Source organism: Rhipicephalus microplus, unplaced genomic scaffold, assembly GCF_043290135.1.
Source record: "Rhipicephalus microplus isolate Deutch F79 unplaced genomic scaffold, USDA_Rmic scaffold_75, whole genome shotgun sequence".
Taxonomy (NCBI): domain Eukaryota; kingdom Metazoa; phylum Arthropoda; class Arachnida; order Ixodida; family Ixodidae; genus Rhipicephalus; species Rhipicephalus microplus.
The window spans coordinates 82028-109915 of record NW_027464648.1 but is presented as its reverse complement, the minus strand read 5'-3'; the positions used below and the strand labels follow the sequence as shown (position 1 = coordinate 109915).

The window sequence follows — 27888 nt, the reverse complement described above, 5'->3', positions numbered from 1 at the left end:
AAGGGAGCTGCGATTGAAGTGTGACTATGTGTGGAGGAAACAAACACTAATAGTGAAAAACAAAGTTTTATTTAAAGTAGAAGCAATCATTTTACAACTGAGATTTCTTTTCCCCAGCAATATTACATAGGTGTAAAGAACAAACAATTTATGATGGTTTTTATATTACGAAAAATATTTTTTCTAGCGTCCTCTGCCAATGCTGTTATTACTCAGTGCAGCCCTTGCACTACATGGGTACTCATCGCAAGGCCCGCTTCGTCTGCGAAGAGACCCCCTCCCCTCCCGTGTTTTAGTGTTTTGCGCACGCTTGCGTACTCTGTTGTACGCGAAATTGTTAGGTGCATTTCATCCTTGGAGAGCGTTGTCAGTGCAGTGTCCAATGGGCAATGGAACGAGGCGAATTACATTTAACGCTGGCTGCTTTCGTTGGTAGCTGCAGGAGCGATGTGCTGTACAAGGATTCAATAGAAACAAACGTATGCCTGGTGACCCATGTCTTCTAGGTAAGAGACAAGCACAATGGTTCGATATGCACTGCTCGCTGGACTTTCATCCCTCAATAATCCCGCAGCCCAGTTTCCTTCTTGAGCATGCAGTGTCTACTATTCGCGTTATCGGTGAGCAGATTGCCAAGTTATCTATCATGGTACAATTAACATGTCTTTATTCGCATGCGTATCAGTATTTTATCGGAGCAAAATGCAAAAAAAGAAAGGCGTAACACATTGAGTGTCCACCGATGTTTTTGTTCTTATTGCCATTTCGGGTTGTGTAATAAATTTGAGTTATTGTAACCATTGAATAAAACTAAAATGTTAACAATTTGGCGTGACTAGGCCTCACTTCTTCCCCTTAAATCAGAAAATCACAAGCATTGTGCAAGGTAAAGAACCTACGTATGTGTGAAACAAATAATCTATGCCGAAGATACCACTTGTATACGCTCCTACGCTGTTGGTAGTTTTAATTCATCGTTGGAAGATGCGACAAATGGCAAATAAAAGTTCGAAGATTAAGTTTTGTTGTAAAATTGAGGCAAAATGAACGGTAGTACTATTAAACATCACTAGTCAGTAATGAGTCCACATTAGATTAGTTGGCGTCGACTTGAAGCGCACTCGTGGATGACTCGCTGGCAATCACCTTAGCGCGAGTCGTTAGCGATAAGGGGTCTAAGAAAAGTAATTCCAGATTAAATTTCGCGCTACTGCACACAAAATGACGTCACTTGTTTACAAGCTATTGCATCACGTCTGGTTGATTTTTGTTCCGCTTGAAGTAAGTAAGTAAGTAAGTAAGTAAGTAAGTAAGTAAGTAAGTAAGTAAGTAAGTAAGTAAGCAAGTAGGTGGTCCTAATCCATTGTGGCACAGGGCGGGCGTACGCAGCGCCACAGGACAAAATGTTATGCGCTTCAGCGCGCACCCATACGCACACGCACGCACACACACATCACTAGGCAGGTGCTCGCAGCGCCAACAGCCAAAACTTCGTGCTCCACACGTACTTCACGCGAGCACACGCACACACACGTCTTCAACTTCACTGTTCAGAAGAAAAAAAAAAGTCTAGTAGTAAATTGTTAGATTCGCCACCAGATAAAACGTGCCCCGGCCAAATCAAGCCAAATCTATCCAATGGCGTCGGTGTCGTGTAGGTGTTCTGTGGCGTCGTTGCTGCGCTGGACTCTGTCGGGGTGTTTGTCCACCTGCCTGCACAGTCTGTCCCAGAGTTTTAGGCAGCGCTTGGCACTCTAGGTGTGCTCGACTCGGATGTCGATGGAATCCTCTGAGAGACCCAGATATTTCACCAGGCTTAGCTTGGGGTGCTCCTTTGCTCCGAGTCGCTGGTAGTCCATTATGATATGTTGGATGGTTTCCTCCATGGCACAGCATATGCGGCACGACGGGTCCGCGTCGAACAGTTCCCAACGCCACTGCTGCGTGGTCAGAGACCCCGTCCTGGCTTGGAACAGGAGGGCGCTTTCCCGGTCGCCCCTGTAAATTGGCTCACCATCTGGAGCCAGCTTGTATTTGAGGTATAACTGCAGGCTCCGTTTTTTTGCCGCCGATGTGCGCCACCTCTCTGTGCTGACTTCGGTGACAGTGTTTTTTTTTTTTGTTGTTTGACGCCATTCTCGTTCCGATTTCGCTTCTTCTAGTTTCGCGTTATGGCCGAATTTACTTTCCAGAGAAGCCAGTCGTTTCATCCACCATGTTTTTATCACCCTGTATCGAAGGTGCAGGTACATGCGCTGGCTGTAACTTGTATCTGGTAGGAACTTTATGCGGCGCGCATACTGTATTGTGGACCTTGCTTCGCGTCCTTCGAAAGTTGACCAGGCTAACTCCCGTGTTACAGCTGCGTTTGCTGTTGGAAAGCTGCCTTCCACTAGCCAGCACCCAAGTTCATTTTGGTGGCAGTCCAAACATCCCACTGTTTGGATAGAGTACGCCAGTGTGTCACCTGCGTAGGTTATTGCAGGCACAGCAAGGGTCTTCTAAAGTGCGCGTCCTACCCTGTAGGGGTTGTAGGAATGCCGTGACAAGTGCCACACCCTACCTTTTAGGCGGCTGGAATCTTTTAGTAGCATTTCTTGGTGTTTGTCAAGGTAATTCTTTTGGTCTGATATTGTTATGACTAAGTATGTGTATGTTGCTGTTCTCTTGATGGCGTTGCCTTGGATGGTGAATTTTGTGTCTTTGTCAGTGCTGCTTATGCCCATTCATTGTGTTTTGTCAGTGTTGAATTTGAGGCAATCTTCATGGACTACGCAAACACAGATGTCGAGGAGGTGCTGCAGGTCCGCTGGGGATTCGGCCTATAATACTATGTCATCAGCGAATGCCAAGCATGAAATTTTTGTGTATATTTCTTGGCGCTCAGTTGTTATGGTGCAGAGATGTAGCCCCTGTCCTTCTCTATTGATTTGTTCTAGTAGGCTGTTAATGTAAATATTGAATAGTGTTAGCGACAGTGGGCACCCTTGTTTGAGTCGAATATTTTGTTTCACCTGTCTAGATTTAAATTTGCCCAGTTCATACACTGCTGTACACTCTGCATATAGTGCTTGTAGTAATTTGATGAAGTCTTTCTCGATGTTAATTTTTTCTAGCTTCTCCCACAGTCGTGAGTGCGGCATTGAGTCATAGGCTTGCTGCGAATCCAGGTATGCCAGGTAAAGTGGAGATTTGTTCCTGTTTTTCAGCTCTATTGCCTAGGTTAGGGTGAAAATATGGTCACTTGTCCATCGGTTTGGACGAAATCCATTTTTAGATTCTAATAAGATTAAGGTTTTTTTCACAGTAATTTTGTAGCCTGTGGTTCAGGACTGTATCGAAGAGTTTTACAGTGTTACTCAGTATATTTATGGAACGATAAGCCCGAATGTCACTTGTTTCTTTTCTCTTTCCCTTGTGGATCAGCTTTACGCGGCTTTCTTTCCAAGTTCTTGATATTTTTCTGCTTGCCAAAATATCATTGAGGCAGCCACATAGCATTTCCTTTGCCTCTGTTTTGAATGCTTTCAGGAATTCATTGCGCATATCATCTAGTCCTGTTGCCTTCTGATTCTTGAGATCATTTATGCGCCTTTTTAGTTCTAGTTTAGAAATCGGGCCCGTCAGTTCTCCTTCAGGTGTGCTGGCCTTGTCCTTCTTTCTACTGCTGATGTGGAGTGATAGATCTACTTGATTGGTTTGCATATTTTCAAAATGTTTATTTATGTGTTATTCAATTTCTTCTTTGGTACGTAGAGGAATGCTATTTTCAGTCAGTAGTATGAGTGGATCTTCCTGAGGAGTGTTCTTTGGTTCTAGTGTCCTTATGTATGCCCAAAACTTCTGGCTGTAATTGTCTCGGTTCTTATGCAGGTATTCTTCATTTTTGAATCTCACCATCAATCTCACCTCATTTTGAAGCTCACCATCAACGAACATACACTTCTGCGCTTCCATGGCTGGTTTTTGCATGAGTAGTTTTCAATGCTAAACATTTCTTATCGAACTACGCACCCTTTGAGCGTATCTATCTATCTATCTATCTATCTATCTATCTATCTATCTATCTATCTATCTATCTATCTATCTATCTATCTATCTATCTATCTATCTGTCCATCTATCTATCTATCTATCTATCTATCTATCTATCTATCTATCTATCTATCTATCTATCTATCTATCTATCTATCTATCTATCTATCTATCTATCTATCTATCTATCTATCTATCTATCTGGCCACCTACGACTTCTAGCTCTCCTGTCTGTTTCAATATTGGTATCGATGCCAAAGTTGGTATGGCATAACATAACCGTATGAAGAATATATTTGACTAGTCATTACATGAAAGCAATAACATGTAAGTCATGAATGTCATGATTCAAATTTCATGGTCCAGCACCTCTTGCGGTGGTTTTATTCACATGGCATGTTGCAAAACTGATATGGTCTGACATGATTGCATGGCGAACACAAACGACAGACCCTAGAATAAAAATCATGACATGCATGTCATGTAATTACATGGCTGACTACATGCCACGCTCATGGTGTGCTCGCGGCAGTTTCGCTAGCGTCACATATATCAAATTTGGTATTGCGTTTCGTGAATGGTTGACAAAGGTATGTGGCTGGTGCAAACATGATAATCATTAGATGTGTGTCATGTAACAGCATTACTACATGCCACGCTCATGATACACTCGCGGCCGTTTCACTAGCTTCACATGTACCAAACTCGGTATTACGTGACGCGAACGGACGACATAGGTAAATGACACATCCAAACATGATAATCAAGACATTCCTGTCATGTTACAACGTGACTACATGCCACACTTATGATGCGCTCGAGGCCATTTCGCTAGCTTCACATATGCCAAATTTGGTATTACGTGACGTCAATGAATTACGAACGTATGTAAGCGGTGCAAGCATGATAATCATGAGATGCGTATCATGTGAGACCATGTCTACATGCCACAGTCAAGGGCCTTATATATTTCGACGTGACGCGGTGCGCTTGCTCGCTGGCGTCCATTTTGTCGCGTCACGCCGGCGTTGCCACACCAGGCACCAGTCTTGTCATATACCCGCAGGTGCGCGCCATGCTGTGTTGCTTTGACGCATGCGCGTTTCAGCGCGTGCGGCGTCCCTCTGTCACAAAAAAAGGAGACGCAGTGTTGTCTGGGTAACGCATCGACGGGAATTTCGCGCCGGTCGCCATCGGGCCGCGCCGATGGACGCTGGTCGCGCCTGTTGCACCTGGCGTCAGACAATACAGTACTCTCGTTTTGCTAACGTAGCGTCACTGTGCCCAGCGTGCGCGCGTCTTAACGCTACATTGGAGTATTTCTGGCTCTTCATGATGCACTCGCGGCTATTTTGCTATCTCCACGTATCCCATATTTGGTGTTACGTGACGTCAATGAATGACAAAATATATGGCTGGTGCAATCTTGATAATGCTGACACGCATATTATGTAAGAACATGACAACATACCACGCTAATGGCGTGCTCGCGGTCATTTAGCCTGCTCCACATATACTAAATTTACTATCACGTGAAGTAATTAGATGACGAAAGTAAAAGACCTATCTCAGCATGATAATCATGAGGTGGAAGTAATATAGGGCTACATTTACCTCTACCACGTAACGTTGTGCTGATTTTAAAGTTACATATCAGCATTTCTTATTCTTGCTTCGCATATCATCGATTCCCACTGTACGTGGGATCAGCCAATTTTTTTACACCAGTTTTATGATTTGAACGGGCACTCGAGGCGAAGTTTCCCCATAGCTATCATCATGCGGTTCTGGTTAAATTTCAAGAGCTATAATATCAACAGACGCGTCATATGTTCTGTGATGAAGGGAAAGAATCTCGGGGCAGCCAACGAATGCGGCTCATGCAGTGAGAAAACGTGAAGAACTCCTACATCGCCTGAAAGGTTTATGGAAAGAAGAGTGGAGAGGCTGCATGACTTCTGTGGAAACTTTGTACTATGAGGAACTACGAGTGATCGCGTGTGGCTTATCTTAACAGGGATGAGCATACGGTTCATACATATTTACGTAATGTATTCTCATCGTTTATTATTGCGCCGAAACGATAAGCAACACCATTAGGGGCTTCCAAACAAAATTGTGTTGTTGAATACGCGAAAAAGGCCGAGTTGAAATTTAGCGCCCGTCCTTACATGTTCCTGTAACCCTATCCCTCAATTCACACTTTAGGTCTAGTTATGAACAACCAATTAGACCAATCAACAACTCTTCGATAGTAATGCAGTTACCTCGACGCGTTACTTCGTACACATTTAGTGTTTTCCTATTCGATTTGATTGTTCACTTCCGTGATGAAACTTATAATTTTTGTTCATTCGTCAATAATTATCTTTGATGATACTTTTTAGAACATTATTTTCTACGCTCCCCCCCCCCCCCCCCCTCCCGATTCAAGATGCTGGGTTTTCCCAGGATACTGAGGAGCAGCCAACCAAGCCCACCAACCTTCGCTGACCCTCCCTTATAATCATTTCCTGCGACAGCTTTTCCTCGTAATAGAATATGCGTGCTACTCTGATATATGCAGCACTGTTCGTTTAGGCAGAGAGCCAGTATTTGTGACCACTGTGTTCGAAAAAAAACCAGAAGTGAACAACTTGCATCATACACTTTGGTAGAATGGTCAACTTATTGGTGACGCAAACCTTTAGAGATCTTGTCCGACGCGTTTTATGTGCTATATTTTTCAGATGAAAATTTCAGGGCGTAGAACCAACTTATGCTGGGTTCTTTTAATTAAACACTTTTTCAACAGTATATTCTGAATATACTCCTGATTAAGGCAATTTTTTTAAACACTAGCCAGCGCAAGCTTTCCTAGTTTATCAGCATTGCTTACACATAATTTTCTCTATCGCCCCGTGGGCTTTGTTCACACATGATGTTTTGTGATTCAAGGCCACCTTTCGCATTTACCATCTCCTTGCACCCTCTAAAAATATGATCTGTGTAAGTACTCTTCACAGTAAAACCGATGTATATTAATGTGAAGACCCCTCAAACTTTTAACTTGTCTAACGACTCTATCATGCAATGCTTTTTCAGACAATAGCTAGCTTTCGTTTAGCACGAATAAATTTCGCATGCAGTAAGTCAAAAACAATAATTATTCATAAATGAATATGAATATCATCAGTTTTTTTCCGTAAACACTTCAAGTATCTACGCTCTCTTCCTCGATTAATTGCTAGCGATTTTTTGGGGAATTGTGATAATTATTGCAAGCATTCGATATATATTTATATAGGAATCTCTGAACATTTTAATTTCTTTGAAATACATAAAACTGCACCACTTAGCACGCTTGGTTCAATGGGGTTTTTTTTAGTTTGTTAAATAAATGACATCAAGCAGCACCGAAAGGGCAAATACTTATATTTATGTTACATATTACAAACGTAACTCTCCCCCACTTAACTGTAAAAATGCGGGATAGCGAATTTAGCATGGAGTTTATTATTGTGCACCTCAGCGCCTAACGAAAACAAATTAGAAATAAAGTGTCACAAAAGTTATTCTCGTTATTCTATTGTGAATCGACTGTGCGCTAGGCCTTCAGCAACTTCACAAGTTACCGTGCCTGAAATAGTGTAAAGAGAACTCATAAAACATACCTACACCCATGTCTGAACACTTCCGTTTGCACAAATTAGAAGATTTGTACAGTACTGCAAAATAAATAACAAAAAGAGGGCACCAAAATGCCGAGGTATCAGTCTTCTTACGTGGGCTAATTACTTTTCTTCAATTCTAGTACCACATAAAGAAAATTGTCTGAGAGCTTCGAAGATGCATTGCTCGAAATCTGAAATGCCTATCTGCAAAGATGCTATAACAGAGTGCTTATGCAGCTGTGGTAAGGAAAATCAGCTTTTAATCGACAGCGTTATTTAAATAAGTACGCTCATTTTTTGTTTTGTGAATGCCAATTATTGCGGAAATAACTTCATAAAAACTTGAGGTGCAATTTCAGTGTTAGTAGTAGCATCGCCTGAGGCTCCATGCTAAGTACTAGCGTAAGCGTAATCACTCAAGGCATCGTACGTTCTTTATGGCGGGCAAAGGCTTTGATAATAAAGGAGAGAAATATTTTATGTCATATCTCATGCGTTGTGGGAGTCAAGCACAAAAACTCTTTCAGCACTTGTTATGTACCGATTAGGTGGACTTAAGGGTACATGCAATAACGTGTCTACCTTTCGTAACGTGTGGCTAGCTTTAAAATGTGAAGTCATTATGATAATCACATGTAGTGACGCCCGATGGCAGTGTACACTTGTACCACGCAATGTTACTGCAATACTACATGTTGTATTGGGAAGTCTGTATTCAGGACGCGTGTGTTAGTAAAATAGGAACCTTATCCTCACTGCATTTTCAAGCAGAAGATGTTATTTTCACTGTAATTCTAAATGAACGCACGGCTTTGCCATGGAACACCTGCTTGCCACGCAAAGCAACGGGGTTCCGTTCTCACTTGGACACGGAATATTTAAATGATTTACATTCCATATTGCTTGATTTCTCGGTTGCGCAAAAGATGATAATTTTGCGGTCATAACCAACAACGCTTGCTCGACACTGACGCCGAAACCAGAATTTCAGCGAAATGACCTCTTTAACGCTATTGTGTAGACATAAGCAGATGTTCTACATCTCTCTGTGCATACTGCATTTGTACATATCTTGAGCATCGTTTTGTAACGTTTCACTCGATAAACGTTTACACCACTGTCAACACAGTTACACCACAGTCACACGCTTCGCATAACATCTATTCTCATAATAAATGGGATCTGTCCGATTTTATTTGTGTAATGACCTGGTAATGTCTTTCGGCACACACTTATGTACCCTCATGTGTAGTCTAGTGCGCACTGTCAATTCAGGCAGACTACGAGAGTGTTCATATGACAGACAGACAGACAGACAGACATACATATAGACAGACAGACAGACAGACAGGCAGACAAACAGACAGACAGACAGACAGACAGACAGATAGATAGATAGATAGATAGATAGATAGATAGATAGATAGATAGATAGATAGATAGATAGATAGATAGATAGATAGATAGATAGATAGATAGATAGGTAGATAGATAGATAGGTAGATAGATAAATAGATAGATAGATAGATAGATAGATAGATAGATAGATAGATAGATAGATAGATAGATAGATAGATAGATAGATAGATTACCCTAAATTCATTTGTCTCCAAAGAACCACTTTGCAATTAAAACGCACCGCTTACCTATATCGGTCGAAAAGCACATCAGTCTTCACGGGGCCCGACAAAATGTGCGTACTTTGACAAGCCAGGTGCGGTGCGGCGCTTGCTCTCATAAAAGGGCTCAGCAGAGTGATAACACCTTGCGAAAAATCAAATATGTTTGAGTGTTACATCACTTCAATTCACTGCAATCGTAGTCATGTCTTAGCTTTTGCGTTGAAACTGCGATTGCTGTGAAGCATGATAAGGGCACCATTACTTGCACAACATATTACGTTATTCAAAGTATGATTGAAAGCGCTATGTTACATGTTTTTGCATTATATATGTAGCAATGAATCCACGATCAGAAGTGTATTTTTTATAAAACAATGAAGATAATGTCTAACCTGAGAGCACACAATGCCAAAGTTTGGAGAAAACTAAGATGTAATTCAGCAACGCGTACAAATTAATGATGGTAAGCGATTAGTTCTACAGGTATGTAGACTATAGCTACTGCAATATTTTCTTTTCTTACTGACAATGGTTTTACTTTTCAGGGGATATACAATGGTTTTACAAATATATTCGCACATCAGGATAGAGTGTAACGCCAAATAACCTCCAAATTTAAACCTATATTTTTGTTTGTCACTTCAATTTAAATAAAGGTATGCATATCATGCAAGAAATAAGTGCTCCAAATGTATCTTTATTTCACTCTGATGTTACTTTGCAAAAGCGAATATATTGTTCTGAGTCACATACAGTCCAAAAAACCACAGCATATCCACGGGGTGAATGATGACGAGTGGGCGAAGCTCCGGAGGGAATCCTCGGTAAACCTTGAATTTCCGTATTTAGTTCGTGCTACCTACCGGCCTGCAGAAATTAGGTGCCTTCTTCCTCTTCTAACCACTCACCAACACTCCCATTCGATGAATCCGAGCGCGCGCCAACAGCGAGCGAATTTTATTACAACACTCCCCCTAGTGTACATCGCCGAAATATTGCCTTCAACCAATGACACGCGCTGTATGTGACATCATTTATAATATAACGTCTCGCATCTGTCATTGTTATAACCGGCAGCCGCGGCTGAGCCGCGCCCCGAAATGCACGAACAGAGTGGCCAGGGCAAAAAGCAAGCGTTTATTGTCCGGCTTGGGTTTTAATAAGAACGAAAGGTAAGGGAAGGGGAAGAGGGAGATAAGATAGCAGGCGCGCGCAGCATTGACTGGCAGCGCTTGTTTAGCGGTGGCGAACAGTTCGTGGCATTCCTTCTTCCTTAGAATCCATAACGCTCCACTGGCTTCTTGATACGTGTGGAACGTCTTAGCTCTGAGGGCGGGTGGCCCGGAAGACCGGGGCCAGTAGCCGTTGGAGCTTCGCAATCTTGTACTGGAGGGTCCGGGCTTATCTGGGGACTAGTGAGAGCCTCTGGACTCGACGGTTCTTCGATGCTTCTCCGCCTGAGCTGATCCATGTGCCGGTGAACAAGCCCGTTCTCCGTGTCGACAGACACGATGCGTGCACCAGAGGTTGACCGGACCTTCCCAGGTGTTTACTTGTCACCACGGCCGTAATTGCGAAGGTACACAGGATCTCCCGGTGCGAAGTTCCACTCAGCGCTGTCAGCAGAGTGGACATCCCCTGTTGCTCGGCTCCTGGGAGGAAAATACATGTCTAATCGGGTGCGGAGCTGGTAACCCAACAACATTTCTGATGGTGAGCGCCCGGACGGAAGCGGCGTGTTTCTATAGCGGCACAATGTTCTAGCCAGCGCCCTTGACAAGTCTGCGTCCCGACACTTCTTTAGTCCGTCTTTGATGGTTCGCACCGCACGTTCGGCGAGTCCATTACTCTCTGGATGGTACAGGGGTGCCCGCACGTGAACTACCCCGTTCTGTTGCAAGAACTCCTTTAACTCCCTTCCGGTGAATGGCGTACCATTATCAGACACTACTGTGTGTGGCAGACCGAATCTACTGAACAGCGTTCGCAGGGCATCGACTGTGTTGCGCGAGGTCGCGTGAGCCAGGGGAATGGCCTCAATCCGTTTACTGTGAGAGTCCACGACGACAAGAAGCATCTTGTTTTGGATCGGACCTGCGAAGTCGACATGCAATCGCGACCATCTTTCCTGCGTCTCTGGCCAGCGAATGGGTGCTTGCGCGGGTGGCATGGGCAACGCCTGTACGCAGTGCTGACACACAGCGGCTAAGCGCTCAATATCGTGGTCCAAGCCTGGCCACCAAAATTTTGACCGTGCAACTGCCTTCTTTGCAGAAACTCCTTGATGAGCTCCATGTAATAACTTCAGTAGCTTCTTCCTGGCTTCCGCCCGAACCACAACACGATGACCCCAGTGAAGCAAGTTATGCTGCACGGACAGCTCGTTCCGCCTTTTGTGATACTCCCGCATCTCTGTGCCTTCCTCCGCAGTGCGTTGTGGCCAACCTTGGATAACGTATCTGCACACACTTGACAGTACGCCGTCTGACTGCGTGAGGGCTTGAAGCTCTTTCATGGGCACCGCCGGCTCGTCCCACTGGTCCACGATGAGGACGTACTCGGCCGCATCCTCGTCGTCCTGCAGCTCCTGTTCAAGAGATTGGGGTAACCGGCCTAATGCATCCGCGTTCAGCATAAATTTTCCCGGCTTGTACTGCAGTTTATACTTGTATGCACCAAGTAGTAGCGCCCATCTTTGTATTCTGGCTGCCGCCATGACGGGAGTCTGACGGTCGTGCCTTAACAGGCCCAGCAACGGCTGGTGATCCGTAACCAGAGTGAACTCTCGGCTCAACAGGTAGTCCCTAAACTTGGTAACACCAAATATCAAGGCTAACGCCTTGCGCTTGATCTGAGAGTACTTTCTTTCGGCATTTGTCAGCGTTCTCGATCGAAAGCCTACGGGTCGCTTCTCGCCTTCGGTGTGATGAAAAAGTGCAGCACCAACTCCGTATGGGGACGCATCACACTCTAAGAAGAGCTCACGGTTCGGATCAAAATGAGTGAGTATGGGTGCCGCGCACAACGCATTTTTCACCTGGACAAAGGCTTTCTTTTCGTTGGTGCTCCACGTCCACTTAGCGCCCTTTTTCAACAGTTTGTACAACGGCGCTAGAATGGTAGACAAGTCGGGCATAAACTTGTTATAAAAGGTTACCATGCCCAGAAATGAGCGTAGCTCGCAGACGTTCTGTGGAGAGGGGGCTAGCCTGATAGTATCCACGTTCTTTTCCATGGGATGCAGTCTGTTCGCGTCAATATGGTGACCTAGATAAGTAACAGAGGGCTCGCTAACGCGGCACTTATCAGCACGAAGCTTAATGCCATGTTCACGGAAGCGCTCGAGCACAGCCATCAGATTGCGGTTTTCGCTGTCACCCTCTTCCGCTATCAACACGTCATCTTGGTACGCTTGCACCCCAGGCAATCCCTGTAGGACTGATTCAATCCGCCTTTGCAATATCGCCGGTGCTGAAGCAATCCCGAACGGGAGGCGGTTGAAGCAAAAGAGGCCCTTATGAGTGTTTACCACGGCCAATTTGCGAGACTCTTCGTCTAGCGGGATCTGGTTGTAGGCGTCGCGCAAATCCAAAATGCTGAACCACTCCCCCCCACCTAATTGCGCAAAAATATCCTCGATAAGAGGCAGCGGGTATTGTTCCAGCTCGCATACTAAGTTCAAAGTAACCTTGAAGTCACCGCAAATGCGAACTGTGCCGTCTTTCTTTAAGACTGGAACAATGGGCGTAGCCCATTCCGAGTGCGTCACTGGTGATATAATGCCAGCTGCCACGAGTCGATCTAATGCCTCTGAAACTTTATCCAACAGAGCGTAGGGTACCTTTCTTGCCTTGAAGAACTTTGGCGTCACTCCAGGCTTGATGTGAAGGCGCACCGGTGGGCCCTTCATGAGTCGTACGCCCTCCGTGCACAGGTCGGAGTAGCGATCCAACACAGCAGGCGCGGGCGGAGACTCCGGGCTCGCCCCGAGTGGTGGCGCAGCTACGTGGAGTACTGCTGCGTCCTGCTCTTGTAGTTTCTGCAGCAAATTACGACCGCACTGGAGAGGACCTTCGCAGTCCAAGACGATTAGGTTGCAATCAACCTCCGCCGATTTGTGGCATACACGCATTGACAGTACTCCGAGTACGGGTAGCTTCCCCAAATAGCACGCCAGCTTAATCTTCGGCTCCTGCAACTTCGGCCATTGATGACGGTGGGCTTTGTAGGTTGCTCTAGGAATGACGCATACGGGCGAGCTGGTATCCACGTCCATCTTCAGCTTTACGCCGTTCCACGTGAACGTTTCCTGAATCGGTGGCACCAATGAATTCTTCGATGTCACGGACCAAAGTTGCGACGCGCTGCTATCACGGTCGGTGGCTTGGGCTGTTACATTCAACGCGTTGTCGATCCTTTGGCACATGCGTGCCAAGTGCCCTTGTTTTCCACATTTGTAACAGTGCCTCCCACGCATTGAACAGGTCGCGCGCTTATGATTACGCTTTCCGCAGCACTCGCATGGCTTTCCGTCTTCGTTTTTTTTCCGGCCTCGCGACACCCAGCGTTGCTCTTTCATTGCCGACACTGTTACCGGGGGCGTTTCTCGATTTATGTTCTCCGCATATAACTCTGCCCTTTCTGCCGCCAACGCAAGTGCCTCTGCTTCTTGTAATGTCAGCTCAGGTTTCGCGAGCAGCTGCTTTTGCAAATTTCTTGAACGTACCCCGCACACGATACGGTCTCTTAACATCCTATCCAGCATGGACGAGAAGTTGCAGTTATGCGCTAGGCGCCGTATTTCCACAATGAATGCGTGAACAGACTCTCCTTCCTGCTGGTTTCGGTGGAAAAACTTGAAGCTTTCTGAAATTTCGTTTGGTCGTGGGTCATAATACTCGCTTAGAACTTTCACTACCGCATCTTAGCCTAGTGCGTTTGGCTTCTGCGGTGCCACTCTACCGCATAGTACATCAATCGTTCGCGACCCAAGTGCGGCAACCAACAGGGCTCTTTTCCTGGCATCATCAGTGACTTCGTTTGCTTCAAAATAAGCCTCAACCTTCACGAGGTACGCTTGCCACTTATCTGTGTCGTCGTTGAATTCCGGGAGGCGGTGACTCATGGCTGTCGATGTGGTGGCTGCTTGCCCGCCTTCAGGAAGCAGCTGGGTCTGGTTCTTTGTTGAAATCCTCGTCGCCACTGTTATAACCGGCAGCCGCGGCTGAGCCGCGCCCCGAAATCCAAGAACAGAGTGGCCAGGGCAAAAAGCAAGCGTTTATTGTCCGGCTTGGGTTTTTATAAGAACGAAAGGTAAGGGAAGGGGAAGATGGAGATAAGATAGAAGGCGCGCGCAGCGTTGGCTGGCAGCGCTTGTTTAGCGGTGGCGAACAGTTCGTGGCAGTCATCATCAACTACAAGTAGCGCCATCTAGTTTGGAATTTATCAACTACAAGCATCATCAACTACAAGTACTGTCATTTAGTTTTAAATTTGTCAGCTACAGGCATCATTCACTACAAATCGTCTGACAACCCGTCCATGCTTCTGTCCGTCCATGCTTCCGTTCATCCGCGCGACCATCCGTGCATTAATCCATGCGTCCGCCTGTGAGTCCATTCATCCATCTGTCTGCCTATCCGTGCGTCTATCCGTCCGTCCGTCTCTCTTCTAGACTGTCTGTCCGTCCGTCCGCGCGTCCTTTTAGTGAACACTACAAGTACAACCATCTCCCGTCTCCCACCTACTGTGGACCATACCCGCTCTAGAGCGTGTATGTGCCACCGGTGGCGACGTACTACTAAATACATACAAGGAACGGACAGACCCATGCTTTAAGGATCTTAAGACAGACAGACAGACAGACAGACAGATAGACAGACAGACAGACAGACAGACAGACAGACAGACAAAAAGTGCGTTGGGGTATCCCTTGAAAGACAATAGTCAATGAGGATAATTCCTACATCGTACACTTATCTGAAAAATTCACTATCAAAATGCACTGTACGACACTAGAGACAGGTCGCATCTACTAAAAATAATAACTGCTAACGAAAGCTCCATTGTTCAAACGTTTCATAAAATAGAATTTCATTTTTATCTTAAAAAATCTGAGGAAAGAATGAAGCATGTAGGGAAAGGTGTTTCATTCTCACTGAACGTGAAGCTTGGTGAAATGAAAATATTAAGGACTATAATCGGGAGTGCTTGTTGTGCGTGGAGTGTGAGGAGAACTGTACAAGGACAGGACAACACACACGACGTCTATGACAAACAGAGAATAGACCTACAACAACATACCAGAAAAAAATCCCAGAATATTCACGGGGTGAATGATGACGAGTGGGCGAAGCTCCCGACGGGAATCATCGGTAAATCGTAAATCTTCCGTATTTAGTTCGCCTAGTCGAGCATCGTGTAAAGCCATGAGAAGCACTGTGTGTGTATATACAAATCAACTTTTATCTGTTCTTAGAGACGACGGGTGGCTTGTGATGTCTCTTAATTATGACATTTTTGCGGTGCATGAAATGAAGGGTAAGCGGTAACTGTATAGGTTGCAGTGGAAAATTTGCAAATACTAGGTCAATGCATGTGCCTCGCATCGTGATTTGATTGATATGTGGGGTTTAATGTCCCAAAACCACCATATGATTATGAGAGATGCCATTGTGGAGGGCTCCGGAAATTTCGACCATTTGGGGTTCTTTAACGTGCACCCAAATCTGGGCACACGGGCCTACAACATTTCCGCCTCTATCGCAAATGCAGCCACCGCAGCCGGGATTCGAACCCGCGACCTGCGGGTCAGCAGCCGAGTACCTTAGCCACTAGACCACCACGGCGGGGCGTGCCTCGGATCGTGGTTGGTTTCATATGGTCATACGATATACATCTGAATGCATGTCTAGAAGCCACATGTTGGATAAAAAAATTATTGGTCGTGTCAGCATCATCAACTACAAGTCATCCGTCAGCCCGTCTGTGCTTTCATCCGTCCGTTTGTTCTTGCTTCCATCCGTGCGGGCGACCTTCCGTGAGTACATTCATGCGTCCATCCGTCTGTCCAAGCGTCCGTCCGTGAGTTCGTACATCAATTCATCAGTCTGTCTGTTCATGCGTCCATCTGTTCGTACGTCTGCGCGTCTCTCTATTCGTCCGTCTGCTAGTTTGTCTGTCCATCCGTCTCTGCGTCCATTTAGTGAACACTCCAAGTACCGCCATCTCCCATCTCGCATCCCCTGTGGCACATACCCACTCTAAAGCAGGTGTGTGCCACCAGTGGCTACATACATACATACATACATACATACATACATACATACATACATACATACATACATACATACATACATACATACATACATACATACATACATACATACATACATACAAGGGATGGACAGACCCTCCCCTTAAGGAGCTTCACCCCTAAAAGCGTTAAGGCAATTGAAAAACAAAGACTGTCTAACCTAATCCGAAAAACAACGAATGCGAGTTCAAGGCAGATAATTCAAGGACCTCACAGTGTGCGATGATCGGCACGGCGCCCGCTGCATCGCAGTATACCATGAGGCGGTGATGGGCGATGTGGAGCGGAGTGCGTCTCGATGTGAAACTGTCTCGACGATGATGCATGACGGCGTGGTTGCGACTACGGGGCAGTCAATCCGAATTGTAGACGCGCTGCTTCATGCAGGAAATCACCAGCCCGTCCCGCAAATTGCTTACCTCGAGACACGGCGCTCGGCGCAACCACGACTTGTTACGCCAGGCCACGTTCAATGCTGTGCTCAACGTCTGACTACGGAGACGTCTCGCCGAGATCCACCATGCCCTTGGCAAGAAACAGAGCAGCAGGCCACGCCACGCCATGAGAGGCAGTAGTCGTGCCGGACACGCCGCCCTTGTTGTTGGTTGGGCGGCAGCAGCGTGGATGGCCGCGTTCCCTGGATAAAACCTGGTTATCGGCGTCTGATGCTTCGGCCCGCTGTGTTCTGTCTGCCGCTGCTTTGACTAGTCCCCGGCCACAAATCTTCTCGCCGGGTACTCCGCACACGTGCCCCAATCGTGACACACCACCTTTAAAGGCCACTACAGGTCATAAGCTGATTGACTTGCCTCCCGCACCGTTGGCATGAAATCATGGCACGTCATGAGATATTTGTTGGACTAACTGTTACATCGTTCATATTTTGTGGACCGCGAGTGAGTTGTGGAAATATTGCTTTTTTTGTGTCGCATACCATTTTGTGGTGAACTATGACGACGACATCATGCGGAAAAGCAGCAACTTTTAGGGGATTCGCTCCTAGTAAATATTTCCTGCTTGATCAGCTTACAGTTAAAGATGCTGCCCTGCCAAGCTTGAGGGCACCAGCCAAATTTTTACCATGGCGTCTGCATTTCAATCGGGGCTCCTCACAACGCACTCGTGTTCGTAAATATAGGTGAACTGTGAGAACCCTTCAGGTGATGAAGCTTATTTATAAATGGTTCAGTGTATGGTGTCAATATAGATGGCAGAGAAGGCCACTGTCAGCAAAGTAAAAGCACAGTTCTACGTGATGGAAAGAGATGCAGGAGTTGGACATACAGCGGTACATAGGTTACAGCAACGGGTCACGTATTTGCCCACTTAACCATCTAGCGACATAGCATTAAAATGGGAAAATATATTTTTTACCAGCAAGGCAAAGCCACTTGGTGAGATTGATTGTAAACAATATATCTGAGAAATATACAACCGTATTATTTGCATGAGTAACTGTATCACTCAAGTATTTCCTTTAACCCTTGCCCTACAGGGGATAAAATGAGTGTTTTTTGTGGATTACACTGGATATTGTCTGCTGAAGGTACTGCACCAAATATTTTATGTAACACATAAACAAAAAACAAGTTAGTTGAACCTTTCTGACATACACGTTTCATTAACAAGATGAATGCGATGCAAGAGATATAAATTTCAAAGTTCAAATTGGCAGTCGGACGTTGAACGTACTATGTAGGAACAGAGCATTACGTACCAAGATAGAAGTATGTTGGAAACTTTGAGATACACAAAATGTGCAGTGTTTTCGTATGCACCACATTTGAAAAACTTTGAGTTCTCTGAGTTAGCAGCTCTCATTACACAAAAAACTCGCTGCATAGGCGTGTGCCATGGGGGAAGGAGAGGTGGGGGCAGCCCACTAGCCATCTAACAGGGGAGGCACGAAATCTACCTCCTAGATCAAATAAATAGGGAGGAGTGCTACGATAAACCTTCGCCCCCCTCTCTTCCTCCCTTGAAGAGAACCATGCACACGCCTCTGACTGTAAGCTCTCATATGGGGCGCCCAAAGCAACAAAGCCGTTCTAGAATGTAGACTAAATTAAGACCCAACGTCACATATCTTGCAGTGAACTTGTTTCCGTTTTGGTTTTTCCAGTCATACTTGCATTTCTTACAGTTTATAGGTTTCCATACTCGCAGGCGGGAACTTAAACGCCAAGTGCGACGGCTCGAAGCCGAAATCAATGCTGGGCAATGTTCCACGCATGTTTCATTCGTCGTCGGTCTGGGGGTCCAGGTCCGACTAAAATGAAGTATTGTCAGACGCATTGGAGCTCCTTTAATAGATAAAATTAGGGGTACACCAGAATGCTAATATATGCGATCTTTCAAACCATGCGTTCACAGCATCAGGCTTTGGCCATGTTTGCTATCTGCAGAGACGACCGCGCAAATCTATAGTTTCTTAAAGAATGATGGCAATGCGAGGAAAAAAATGAAATCTACATAAAGATGAAATCTAGTCCTCCTCCTTGGCAATGAACAATGTGGTCTGTGCGTGTGTGGTGCTGAATGTCTTGAAAGTGGTAACTCGAACTGTGAATAGCGGGTGCTCAGCGCTGACAGGTAATGTTGCAGTAATTCTTGGTGCGATAATACGGCTTCAGATATTCTAACAATATTTAGCTTGGATACATCCTAGTGACCAAGCGAACATGAGGTACCTACAGTACTGCACAATTCTTATCTTCACACAATTTTTTTACTTCATTTAACCGCTGATGGTCTAACTCAGAAATGCTTTGCATTGATTTTTACAGCGTCAACTCGGTTGAAGGTATGCATATTTTTTCTCTGCTTTCGGTCTGACAGAAGCTAATGTGTGAAGCACAACATCTTGCTCGTAACGACCATTTCGTGCTACATTAGCATTTACACTCTTCAAAAATGGTGCGCAATATCCAGACGGAAACATATACGTTGCCCAAGACTATCATTTCCTTCACATATTGAACGTTGGACTTGCATAATAGAATCACACATTATTCGGTGTTGTGACACTCACATGGCAAATCAGTCTTTGGCGGCGTTCGCCATCTGTTCGTCTATGTGTAGCTTGTCATTTATTCTTCCGATGGCCTAATGCATGCCACGAATCTCATCATTACGCATAGCCCACATATGGCTATAACTTGCTTATTGTACGTATATAGAATATTGCCAATGAGTATTCGTATATATACTACTTGCGTCATCATGTATTTAACGCTGAACATATATGACCTATACCTAAATCTATGACATTTAAATGAACGAGAAAACGTGTACACCACACTTTGTTAACACCTGCCTGTCAAAGAAACTATTGATGATGTGCAAAGCTCTACTTTTGGAACGCAAACAGTGGTAGTGATTCATGATTGCTCACTGATATCACCGAACGTTATGTTGCGCTGATCTTCTGTTCAAAATGTTCAACGTTTCCTTCCACCTGTCATTGCTAAGACAAAATGGGCGATATCACGGTGAAACTCCAACCAGAACTTGTCTCGCATTCAAGCAAGAGATCTGGAAACAAATATATCTTGAACATTGTTTTGAATCGTACTGCTTACGTTCGGACCTCAATTTCAGGGTCGCAGCTCCACCCCCTTTTCATTTTAATATTTCTGCTATATAAGTACCCCATTTTGAAAACCTCTTACGCTAGAAGTGTTCGAAAGAAAAACTTACAGCCTATTCAAAGTCTTGATAGGTTGCTGCTGATGTTTAGGAAATCGCCAAAACCTGGTTTCAAGAAAAAAATATAAATTGGACAGGGGGCCCACGACACTGCGACAGAACTTCGACTTCCGGTCCCCTTGTGGGTGGAGCCACTGACTTGATATGGCGGGAGGCCTATGTCTCTCCTAACTATCTGTCTCTCAGGATCTGTATGGAGTCCTTGTCATGTCATGTTGAACCTGTTATATCAAGTGTGAGGAAGGAGATAGACGTTTACGGAAGCGAATTGCCATCGCCTGGCTCGCTCGGCTGTTCGCTCTTTGGGTATGCTTTACCTGCTGTTGCTTCTATCCTCCCGGTCGCTGTGTACCTTATTAAACCCCCATAACAAGTGGTGGAGCTGCTGGGTAGCGACAACCTAGAACTTCGCAGCCGGAAACTCAAGCCAGCTTCTGCAATGCCGGATGAAGTACCAAATGAACCGCAGCAGCAAGCTGCTGTCCTGGTGCCCACATTGGTCTGCCCTGGCCCATCGCGTCAACGCTACTCACCAATCTTGAGCGGTACAGAAGACGAGGTTGTTGAAGACTGGCTTACCGAATACGGAGGGGTATATATATATATATATATATATATATATATATATATATATTGATTTATTTAATTATTTATTAAGTCTGTGTGTGGTTGTGTATGTGAGTATATATATATGTTTATATATACATATATATTATCCAATTTAGACCCACCATTACCTCTGTCTCAAATCGCATCAGATAGCCTGCATCGATCGCTGCTCAGATATACTTTTTTTTCTATTTTTGCCTTTTCTTTCTAAATAATTTTTTTCAGTCCAAAATTACTTTGTGTTTGAAAAACCATAAGTCTTTTACTTAAGATCCTGCCGCCCGGTTCTCGGCCGATCCCCCTTTGTGGGTGCGCGCCAGAGTAACAAGGACCACCACCACCACCACCACCACCACCACCACCACCATCATCATCATCCTCCTCATCATCATCATCATCATCATCATCAACGGGTAAGCGTAATCAACCGCCGGGATGACTCCACAAAGCTCAACTACGTGTCATTTTATTTGAGCGGCGTCGCCAGCGTGTGGCATCAAAACCACATACGTGACTTCCCGATGTGGGCTGCTTTCAAAGCGCACATGACGGAAGTATTCGGGCGCCCCGCTGCTTGCAAGCTTCGAGCCGAGCAACGGTTACGTGGCCGCGCGTAGCAGAATGGTGAATCATTCACCGGCTACATTGAAGACGTTGTCGACCTGTGTAACCGCGTCGATGTCGCAATGGCCGATGTCGATAAGATCAGGCATATCTTGAAAGGGATTCAAGACGACGCCTTTCACATGCTGCTGGCAAAGAACCCGTCCACAGTGTCTTAAATTGTCAGTCTTTGGCAAAGTTTTGAGGAGCTGTGCAAACAACGCACAACCACGCACCACTCTCATTCACAGGAAGCTTCAATGTCGGGATTCGCCGTTGCTCCTAATAACTCATCGCTGCTGCTAAAGATTAAGGATTTCGTCCGTGAAGAGGTCGCTCGCCAGCTTTCGCTGATGCTGCCTGTTCATGACCAGTCAAATTCCCCGTTGGCACCCGCACTCCAAAACATTATCAGGTACTGGGTCACCGAAGTATTCCCGTCTTCTCTCCATCAAGATCTAACTGCTGCCCCCCCCCCCAAGTACACTGCAGTCGCTTCCAGGCCTGTACTGCAACGTAGTCCACCTACTCGCCCGCCAGTATCGCCGTTCCTACATGGGTCCCGTATGCGGCACCTCAACACCACCGGAGTTATTCAGATGACTACGGATCTGATCCTACCTCCCGGATACCATCCTACTATCGCCGCTCGCCTTCTCCTCCTCACCGCCGCTCCCCTTTCTTCGTGCACCGACGGCGGAGGCCTGTGCACCAGGAAAAATAAGTTCCGGCGAAATGCATAAGGCCTCAAATTCCTTCCCAAAACGTTATTGAAGTCGCTATAAAAGGAACATGGATGCTAGCCCTTGTCGACACCGGCACTGCCCTTTCAGTGATTGATGGCCGCATTTGCCGCCATATCAGAAAAGTCACGATGCCTGTTTCTGTACTATCCTTTCGTACAGCCAACGCGCAGCACTTCAAGCCATCCGGTGCCTGCACAACCCATGTTGTTATCCAGGATGTTCTTTATGTGATTGAATTCGTTGGGTTGCCATCTTGTTCTCACGACGTCAAATTAGGGTAGGATTTCCTCTCCACACATCGTGCAATGATCCATTGCGTCCGCGCTGAACTCGAGTAGTCCCGTTTTCAACCGACATCATCACTGACAAGGACACAAGTCGGAAAATCACAGTTTGCCACGACAACATTGTGCCTGTCCAGTCTACTGTTCCCCTCTCTATCTCTTGTGACTCTGAAGATGGGGGCTCAGTGCTTTCTGCACTGTCGGCACTTCTAGCTCGCCACCAATCGCTGTTATTGCCATTTGCCATTCCAGAGTTATATTCAGGCAACTCTGTGATGTACGTCACCAATCCATTGCCAAAGCTTTTCACTTTACACCGCCAGGAAACCCTCGGAAAAGGTGAGCCGCTGGAGTCACCATCGATATTTGACACCCTGATATGGCCACCTTAAGGACACAAACTCCTCGGCCACTATACCGCAATATTTCACACCAGTTATAGACAGCGACCTTACAACGACACAACGACACCAACTTCTTCGCTTGCTCTACGATTTCTCTTCTCTTTTGACTGTCAAGCAAGGACACTCGGCCGCCCAGCGACTGTTTCACATACTATTGACACCGGAAGCTATGCACCCATTCCCCAGCGTATCTACAGAGTATCGGCGAGTAAAAGGCGCCTTATCGGTGACCAGGTGAATGACATGCTTAAACTTGGTGTCATTCAACATCCAACCGTCCCTGGACATCACCTATTGTCCTTGTTCGGAAGATGGCACAATAGGATTTTCTTTGGATTATGGCTGGCTTAACAAGATTACCCGAAAGGATGTGTACCCGTTGCCATGAATTGATGACACACTCGACTGTTTGCAAGGAGCAGAGTTCTTTTCTTCCTTGGATCTCCACTCTGGCTACTGACAAGTGCCCATGGCTGAGACTGACTGCTCGAAAACCGTTTTTGTAACACCAGATGAATTGTACAAATTCACTGTAATGCCATTCGGTCTCTGTAACGTGCCCGCCACCTTTGAACCTATGATGGACAGCTTCTTACGTGGCCTGATTCGGCACACTCGCCTCTGCTATTTAGATGATATGGTCGTCTTTTGGCCAGATTTCCCGACCTATCTACAATGGTGGCAACATGTTTTGACCTGTGTCGAAAATGCCGGTCTCCAGCTTAACTTGAAAAAGTGCCTTGCCGCCGCTAAAAAAACTAACTATACTAGGCAACGTCCTCTCCAAAGAAGGCATTCTTCCCGATCCTGCTGAACTTTACGCCATATCTGAGTTCCCGAAGCCTACTAACCTGAAAGCACTGCGCACCTTCATTGGCCTATGCTGCTATTTTCGGCGCTTCGTTCAAAATTTTGCTACTGTCATCGAACCTCTCAGTGCACTCCTCCAAGTTGACATCGAACTATCTACCTGGTCGGAAACTTGTGACAATGTGTTTACGACACTTCGACACCTGCTTACGTCTCCACCAATTTTGCGTGACTTCGCTCCGAGCGCACGCACAGAATTTCGCACTGAAGCCAGGGGTGTCGGCCTTGGTGCTGTGATCGCACAACGTTACGATGCCAGTACCGAACACGTGGTTGCATATGTCAGTCGTGCACTCAGAAAACCTGAGACCTATTACACTGTAACCGACAAAGAGAGCCTGACCATCATGTGGGCTCAACAGAAGTTTCGCCCCTATCTTTACGGTCGTCCTTTGGACGCCGTAACAGATCACCACGCTCTTTGTTGGTTGTCAGACCTCAATAACCTGTCAGGTCACCTCGCTCGATTGGCCCTCGCACTCCGGGAATACGACATCTGTGTCGTATATTGTTCTGGCAAACAACACTATGATGCTGGCGCCCTGTCACGTTTCCCACTCATTTTAGACACGCACGAATCTAGCCACAAACACGACATTTCACCACTTGAATCTTAGGCATGGCCTCGGAGCAACAAAATGACCCATGGATCGCCACAATTTTAAACCTTTGTCAAGCCCCCTGGCCACCCCGGCTCTTCGAGCGCTATGCCGCCAAGTGCAGCATTACGCTATGCGAGATGATCTTTTATACCGCCGTAACTACCGTAACGATGGCCGCACATGGTTATTGGTCGTGCCCCGCCATCTTTGTCACGATCTGTGCTCAGCTTTCCGCAACGACCCTCAGTGTGTCCACGGTGGCGTGTTCAAGACGTACATGCGCCTTCGCCTACGCTGGCGCCGAGTGTACAGCTTCATCTGCAAATACGTCCGCTCATGCCTCGCCTGCCAACGACGCAAACCAGTTTCGCATCTCCTTACAGCCCCTCTTTAGCCACTTCCCTGCCCAGTCCACCCGTTTGATTGCGTCGGCATTGACTTGTACGGGTCTCTCCCATGCACTGGCGCTGGCAACCACTGGATTGTAATCGCCGTGGATCTTCTAACAAGATACACCGAAACCGCTGAACTACCTCCCGCAACAGCCAAAGATGTTTCCTCGTTTATTCTACGCAGCTCTGTTTTCCGCCATGGCGCCCCTCACGAACTGTTCAGTGATTAGGGCCGTGTACTTTTCTCAGACTTGTTGCATTCACTCATATCAAAATGCAGAATAATTCACCGCACCCCTGTCGCATATCACCCACGGATAAACGGATTCACGAAACGATTTAACCGAACTCTGGGTGACATGTTGTCGATGTACGTTGCGTCAGACCACTGATATTGGGATCTGGTTCTTTCATTTAGCACATTCGCCTACAACACCGCCTCCCAAGCCACCAGCGGAATCCTCTAGCACCATTGATACGATTCTACTATACCATCCAGACGTTGACGACTACCACCCTGTGTCTGCGGTGGCTTACCACACCGAGAAATATCAACAACTGACCCGTTCTTTCACCTACGGCCAACAGTGTCACCATAAACAGCATCACGACTCCGACATCACTCCTGACCTTTTCATCATCGACATTCTCATGTGGCTTTGGGTCCCGTTAGTTGCTGCTCCCAGCTTTTTGTCGAAGCTTCTTCCGAAGTATAACCGACCCTACCGCGTGATTGCGCATACGTCTCCTGTTAATTATGATGTTGAACCCATTATGCTGTATTCCGACATTCGTCGTCGGGGGCGAGAAAAAATCCACATTAACCATCTCAAGCCATATTATGACCCTCTGATATCTCTCTAAGTCACCAGGATGGCTACCTCTCGATACCGGGGGTGATTGTGAGGAAGAAGATAGACACATGCTTAAGCGCATTGTCATCGCCTGGCTCACTCGGCTGTTCACTCTCTGGCTACGCTTTGCCTGCTGTTGCTGCTATCTTCCTGGTCGCTGTGCCCCTCAATAAACCCCCGTAATGGAAGTAGTGTTATTCGGCAAGAACAAGTTACAAAAACAGGGGTGTTTGTCAAGTCACTGTTATAGCGGCTTTTTTTACTTCTTTCTTGATTTTAAATCCAAAACATTTCTTTGCAAACTTCGGCGACTTTGACCGTATCTATCTATCTATCTATCTATCTATCTATCTATCTATCTATCTATCTATCTATCTATCTATCTATCTATCTATCTATCTATCTATCTATCTATCTATCTATCTATCTATCTATCTATCTATCTATTTATCTATCTATCTATCTATCTATCTATCTATCTATTTATCTATCTATCTATCTATCTATCTATCTATCTATCTATTTATCTATCTACCTAGCTGCCTACTACTTTTAGCTCTCCTAGCCGTTTGCATGATGGTATCGTTGCCAAACTTGCTATGGCATACAATGACTCTATGGCGAGCGTATGTGACTACTCATAACATGAAAACCATGTTATGTATGTCATGAATGTCATGATTTATATTTCATTGACTGGCTGCACTTGTGGTGTTTTCGTTCACATGACATGTTGCAAAACTGATGCGGCATAACATGATTGCATGGCGAACCCAAGAGGCAGACCCTAACATTAAAATCATGACATGCGTGTCATGTAACAACATGACTACATGCCACGCTCATGATGCGCTTGCGGCCAGTTCGCTAGCTTCGCATATATCAAACTTGGTATAACGGCACGTCAATGGATGACGAAGGTATGTGAGTGGTGCAAACATGATAATCATGAGAGGCGTGTCATGTAACAACTTGACTACATGCTATGCTTTTGATGCGCTCGCTGCCGTCCGCTGGCTTCACATATGCCAAATTTGGTATTACGTGACCTCAATAGATGACGAAGGTATGCGACTGGTGCAAACATGATCATGAGTTGCGTGTCATGTGAGAACATGACTACACACCACCGTCAAGGCGCCAATACATTTTGACGAGACGCACTGCACGTGCTCACCCATGTTTATTTTGTCGCGGCACGCCAGCGTTGTCACGCCAGGCACCAGTCTTGCGATATACTCGCAGGCACATGCCGCGCAGCGTTGCTTTAACGCATGGGTGTTTTTATGCGTCCGCCGCCCCTCCATCCCAAAAAGAGGGAGACACAGTGTTCTCTGAGTAATGCATTGGTGCAAAATGCAGCACGTCACATTTTGCGCTGGTTGCTGTCGGGCCGCGCCGGCGGACGCTGGTCGCGCAGGTCGCGCTTGGCGTCAGTCTATATAGTTCTCGTGTTTTGCTAACGTAGTGTCGCTGTCTCCAGCGTGCGTGCGCGTCAACGTTAGTTGTAGTATTCTGACCCCTCCATGATGCACTCGAGGCCACTTCGCTAGCTCTACATATGCCAAATTTGGTGTTACGTGACGTCATTGACGAAGGTATATGACTAGTGGGGTGCCCATTAAAGAACCCCAGGTTGTCAAAATTTTCGGAGCCCTCCCCTACGGCGTCTCTCATGATCATCAGTAGTTTTCGGACGTTAAACCTTACGTATCAATCAGGTATATTACTGGTACAGATATGATAGTGGTTGCAGCCGCTTTGCTCACGAGCATATCCTGAAACATATCCCCCGATCGGTGGTCCAGATGCTCTCGGTAGCGGTCCCAATCATTTACTTTGCAGGATTTAGCTAACGTCAAATGGTAGCCAGCAACATTGATCATTATAGTGAAATGATCACTGCCCATTCTATCCGGAGCTGTGCAAGACGTGAGTTGAACGTCACTTGAATGCAACGTCAAGTCAATAATACTTGTACAAGCTACCTGCACAATTTCCAGCCCCGGAGTTAAAGCTCTGTAATTTGTGTGCGGCCAGAAGGGCAGAGAAAAGGCTTATGCGAAGAGGTGGTGAACCTGCTAGCTAAACTCAGTTAAACAGGCTTAATGCAGCAATACGGCGATACAGCAACAAACTTCGGAGGAAACAATGGACAACGTTTTGTGAGAGTTTAACTGTGTTTACTCCGC

At 45.9% G+C, this 27888-nt stretch overlaps 1 long non-coding RNA gene across 4 annotated transcripts in view; it reads left to right on the top strand.

The window, feature by feature from the left end:
* The window catches only part of LOC142790171 (uncharacterized), a 34935-nt gene extending 24946 nt beyond the window's left edge, over window positions 1–9989 (top strand). For 2 of the 4 annotated variants that reach the window (XR_012889388.1, XR_012889387.1), the window contains 2 exons: window positions 437–506; window positions 9855–9989. This is a non-coding gene — a long non-coding RNA (uncharacterized LOC142790171). Of the gene's footprint in view, window positions 1–436; window positions 507–3116; window positions 3181–7827; window positions 7930–9854 lie in introns of those variants that run through there. The other 2 variants (XR_012889389.1, XR_012889390.1) reach the window with 2 other exon arrangements.
* Window positions 9990–27888: the final 17899 nt, after the last annotated feature.